The following is a 6,000-nucleotide window of genomic DNA, read 5'->3' as shown; positions in this document are numbered from 1 at the left end:
GTCTCTTTTCACACCACCATGCTTCTCCAGTAGCTGTAAAGCAAGCCACGGGATGGCAAATTTTAATATATATATACCCGCAGCATATGCTCGGAGAGAAAAGCCTCACTTAGTATTTAAGTGCTTTGAGCTGCGAGCTGCGCCCTGCACAAGAGATTTCTGTTTACTAATGGTGGCAATTAAGGCGAAGTCTTAGGCTTCACACAGCCACTGCTTTCTCTAGCAGATATGCTAATCAATTTTCCAGCCATGCAGAATTTTTGGCTCTAGCTTAGTCTGCTGTATGTGGCATATCCTGAGACTAGGCAGCCCCCATTCTGTGAGACCCCTCTTCTAGGACACACCCAAAACATGGCTTGGCGGTGACCAACAAGGTCTGGTTGAAATCTGAAATGACTGGCGCAGAAATGCTAGCCACATCACAGTCGCACATTACCTTTTCTGCTTCCTCATTTGCAAAAACAAAGAAAGAAAAAAAAAACCCCAGATGATGCTGCAATTGCGTGTACTTGTTTGCATAAAGCACTTAGAATGAATGCTCTTCATTGTGAGATGTATTGCATTCCAATACACATGTTGTGGTATAAGGTAAAATGCAGCAGGGCTGTATTAGGCCATGAACACTATTGGAAGGAAAGAGATCAAAGGAACCACAAATCCTCGCCTTCCCACTCCTGGTTCCTCTGGGCGTTTGCTCTCCAGGTGTTTATAGACTTGACTGGTTTCTGCCTACAAATGTCCCCTTGTATCCAGCCTCCAAGAGGCCCCTCAGTGACATTCTCTTCCTGGACATCGTGTCCACAGTCACCCACCTCCAAGGCTAGATCATAAAGGGCACCGTGATTTCTCCCTCCCTCGCTTGGGTCTTTCTGGTGGAAGCAATGAGCCCGCTGTGAAGAGGGGCAATAATAGGAACACAGAAGCCTCCAGCTGATGCCTGTGAGGGGTCACTGTAGATGCAAATCCCATCCCAGTTAAGATGTCAGATGGCTACAACTGGCCAATATCTGGGCTTTGACCTCAAGAGAGGACCTGTGCCAGAACCTCCCGGAGAGCAGTTCCAGATCCTTGGCCTGTAGAAACTGGCATAATGAGGGTTCACTGTGGCACACAACCAGGTTGCGATCTATTGCACATCAATAGATTCTCATGCATTCTGCAGTCCACACAAACAGGCCTGGATACTGACTCTAAAAACGTTGGCATAAGATACAGAAAGGAGTCCCGAACTTGTAATTCTAGTTCCTAGGAGGCTGAGGCAGGAGGATAGATTACAAGGGCTACAGAAAGCCCACAGCAGGCATTGCCAACTTAGGAAGACCCTGTTTCAAGATAAAAATCACAAGAGGTCTGGAGATGAAGCTCAGTGGTAGGACCCCTGCCCAGCATTTACCCGGCCCAGGGTTCCAGGACCCCGGTACCACACATATATTACCCATGCGCCAATGTCCACACAAAGGCAAAGGAACGAAGTGCAGAGTTCTAGTTTTGAAAGCATTTTCCTTGCTGTCCTCAGGGACGTAGAGACTGGCCGCGAGTGTGGTCCAGTGTCGTCTGTCAGCCATCTTTCCTGTCACACTCCCCTTTCTCCACATGCGTCTGGAGACACAGTCTTCAGCGCAGGTAAGCTATGCAGAGAGAGACGCCATTTGCCTTCCCACAGCTCCTTTTGGGGAAGCATTCTCAGAAAACTCAACTCGCTAACCAGGGGCAAGAGGTGTGAGCCTCCAGGGCCCGTTTTATTCAGTACAAGGTGTAGAGCACGAGTGTGCAGGGGGGAGTGTGAACAGTCGTGAATGTGTGTACCTCAAGAGAAGCAGCACAACAGGTGTGAGACCAGAGGGAGTGCTTCGCTGCTTACAAAAGACGTCGCCTCTCCTCCCGGCCCACCAGGCATTCCATCCCCACTTCCTGCATCCCTCTAGGGCCAGCGAATGGGGTGGGTTGTAGAACGAATGTCACAAACAAATGCGTGGGTCGGTCTCCAGGAAGCAGAGCTCAGAGGCTACAGAGCATCGCTTGTGAGATCAACGCCTTGTCATTCCCTTCCAACGCCGCTCCAGGATTCTGGAACCCAACATGTCATCCTGCTCTGCACCCCTGAACCGTCACAGGTGGGGTATTTGAGTCTTCCACCCGTGAAGTTCCACAACAGCCTCAAAGACGACCTCCCCGCCCAGCAGCTCCACTGTGGGCACCGGCTGCTGCAGGTTAGCTCAAGCCGATCGTCTTTCTTCCTAATCACAGGGAGAATTCCAATAAAAAGGAGATCATTCCAACAGCAGCTGTCAGCTCTGGCGCAGTCCTGGTAATTACTACCTTGTCAGACCTTGAAATCCCCCCGCAGTCCACGCCACAGTCCTGAGTCCATCTGAATTTATGAATTATTTGCAGAGATAATGAAAGCGATCGGATTACTTTTCAACTACATTTGAAATTAAATTAACCAGCAAGACCATAGGCAAAGATTCTCACATCCTTAAAATAGCAGTCCGACTCCCTTCTCTTAACTCTGGCTCCCCAGCTGGACCACCACCGCCTTTCGCTTCCCACTGAAGTCTCAGAAGGACAGTTAACTGGAGGAGCCACCCCATTAGAGGTGTGCACATGTTTATGAATACATATGTGTGTATATATACAAGCATGCATGTACATGCACTGAACTTGAGGAACCATACCATTAGAAAGTGTGCACATTTTTATGAGTATGCACATGTACATGTATGAGCATGTATGTACATGTGTGCATATGTATACGTGTATGTGTGTATGTGTGCTTGTGTGTACATGGATGTTTATGTATATACATGCATGTATGCATGCATTATATGCATGTGCATGTATATGTACATGTATTTGTATACACAGCTTAAGCTGACCTAAAACTCATGGTAGTCCTCCTGCCTCAGACTCCCATGTGCTGGGGTTTCAGGAATGAGCCTCCATGCCAGCTAACAAGCTGCTTATTAAGTTCAAAGAGAATGGTATTCAGCATCTTCCTGCTCAGTCTCTCTCTCCCTTTCAATGCCCACTACCGGTGGTGACGTTCTGGAAACCAATCCCTGAAAACTAAACAAAAAAAGCTACTATGACACTAGGGTCACTGCTTGTCTTCCTCCGTTCTTTCGGTTTACTGTCTAGTAGGTGATTTATAAATGTGTGATTTTAGCCTTCTTCTCAAAATCCTCCCCTACCTTCTAAAACATCTCAGTAACGCAGTGACATCCAAACCCAATGTATCTGTGGCAGCTGCACACTCAGCAACCCCTGCCTGCTGTGTGGGTCATCAGGGGCACACAACTGAATTCTGATCAAAGGGGGGGGGGGCTGAAATACCACTTCCGTGCCCAGCTCGTCCAAACCCTGCCACGGGATCTCCTAAGTCTGCTCCTTCCTGCTGCTGAACAGGAGAATTCTGTAGACCTTGGGGACCTAGAGGGCTATGAGATGGGAGGAGCCTGGATCTGCCTGACAGGACACTCCCATGGAAGCCACAGATAAACCTCTACTGAGTTTGGGGTTTGCCTTGTACCCTGCTTGGCCCCCATGGAATGAACCTAGCCTGATCCTCATTCTGCTTCCTGTACTGTGGCTGAGGAGGCTACTCCTACACCACAGGGGTGTGTGAAAGAGGCCCGCGGCTCACACAGAGAAAACTCCCAGGAGGGCAGGGCAGGCCCTCAGACCGGCTGAAAAATGGCTCAGAGGGCAAAGAAGATTCTGGCGTCTGCTTTTGTTGTGCTTAGAGGGTAAGAGCCAGGCATGGATTCCCCCCACAGCAAGGCTTTCTATAGTCTGGACTTCTAGGTGGTGTAAGAGAAAGGAGAGAGGAGGTAGTGAGAGTGATGGGGCTTGAAAGCTGTCAATCATCCAACATGGAGTCAAACTCTGTATTACCCTGTAGCTAGGACTGCCATCGTCAACATCAGACTGAGCCTATTATTTTCCCCTAAGCAATTTATCTTCCTCAATAAAGAGCCCGACACCTGGCACTAGTAGCCCGCCCGTGCCTAGTGGATGGCCTCACTCCCATGTGCATATGGGCAACACTGATTGAACTCAGGGAGTGTCCTAGTTTGCTTCCCGTTGCTGTGATAGAATACCATGACCAAAAGCAACTTGGGGAGGAAGAGGTGTATTTAATCTTACAACTCCCAGGTCCCACTCCGTTACCAAGCGAAGTCGGGCAGGAATTGAAGGCAGCGTCCTGGAGGCATGATCTGAAGCAGAGACCGTGGAGAAAGGATGCTTGCTGGTTTGCTTCCCTCTGGCTTGCTCAGCTGCCTTTCCTACATAACCAGACCTACCTGCCTAGGAATGGCACCACCCACAGTGGGCTGGGACTTCCTACATCAAAGAGCAATTCAGAAAAGTACCTCAGGGCACAGGTCCATCTAGCCTAGGTCATTCTCCAGTTGGAGTGCCACCTTCCCAAGAGACTCTAGATGTGTGTTAAGTCACCACCTTACAGATGACTGGGATTATAAGTAACCAAAAGTAGGACATGAAGTGGGGAGGAAGAAGGGGTGATGGGCACTAGGGGGAGCTACAGGGAGGTAGTGGTGAGTAAATTTGATCAAAATAAGTTTGATCAAAATGTACATTTTCAAAAACTAAAAAATATTTTTTTAAAAAAGGAATAGCTCTCATACCTACCAAAAGCATCCCCTTTCAGACAAGACCCACAGTTCCTATCTTCTCATGCAGCCTTCAAAATTGTCCTCTGAGCCAATGAAACACCCCAGGAACCACAGGCTGAAGCCTGGAGCCTGCCACCTGGAGGTGAATCCTGGACACAAATCTACCAACTACTAGTTTGTCATCTTGGAGAACACATGAAGCCTGTCACTTAGGTTTCCTCATCTGCTAAGAATTAGTGACAGTACCTACCCCATGGAGTGACTGTGAGGACACTGTGAAGCTCATAAAACGGTCAGGATACTGTTTGGCACACAGTAAGTGTTCTATAAATACTTGACACCATGTAATAAGTCTCTCACCTATACTTGTACAGTCTCTGCTCTACTTGTAACTATCTCCCAGCCCAGCCACCGCTCTAGACAGCCAGCATGAACTTTTGACCATCTGTGGTGGTTTGAATAATTATGACCCCCATAGACTCAGGTGTTTGAATACCCATAGGGAGTGACACTATTAGGAGGTGTGGCCTTGTTGGAGGTGTGGCTTTGTTAGACAGAGCCACTGTGGGGGTGGGCTTTGAGGTCTTCTTTGCTCAAGCCATGCCCTGTGTGGGACACAGTTCACTTCCTGTTGCCTGCAGATCAAGATGTACGACTCTCAGCTCCTTCACCAGCACCACATCTGCCTGCACGCTGCCATGCTTCTCGCCATGATGATAATGGACTAAACTCTGAAACTGTAAGCCAGCCCCAGTTAAATGTTTTCTTTATAAAAGCTGCCATGGTCATGGTGTCTCTTCACAGCAATAGAAACCCTAAGACACCATACAGATCTACCGTGTTTCTGTCCTTTTTCTAATGCTCCAGTCACATTGGGACATTCTGGCCCTCCCTTATGCTAACTCTGACATCTCTACTTTACTCAACAAAAAAAGGCCTAGTAGAATAACCAGTCAAAGATACAGTCAACCCTAGCCTAGCAGCCATTGAGAAATAATCAGACACAATGGCTGATGCTATCCATACACAGCAGCTAATGTTATCCACACACATTAAATATGAAAATAAATGGTCATTCCTGAATCCAGTGATAAGTAATATTACTGGCAGAACCAGCCAGAATAAAATAATCTTGATAATGCTTTTTAAAAAACTCTCTCTCCCATGATAAGACATGTGAGTTATAGATTTACTGAAGAATTACTTCTGATCGATAACTGTGGAAACTAGAATTTGATATGGATCATCACCAAAAAAATAGAGTTGGTAAGGATTTCACCCTTGGATAAAAGTTCAGCAGGCTGAAAAAGCACCCTATAATCAATCTGTTAGTGTCGACACACTGCTATAAGAATTTGGT

The sequence above is a fragment of the Peromyscus maniculatus genome, chromosome 11 (genome assembly GCF_049852395.1).
Source record: "Peromyscus maniculatus bairdii isolate BWxNUB_F1_BW_parent chromosome 11, HU_Pman_BW_mat_3.1, whole genome shotgun sequence".
Classification (NCBI taxonomy): Eukaryota; Metazoa; Chordata; class Mammalia; order Rodentia; family Cricetidae; genus Peromyscus; species Peromyscus maniculatus.
The sequence above is the reverse complement of the archived record's forward strand: the minus strand, read 5'-3'. Positions refer to the sequence as shown.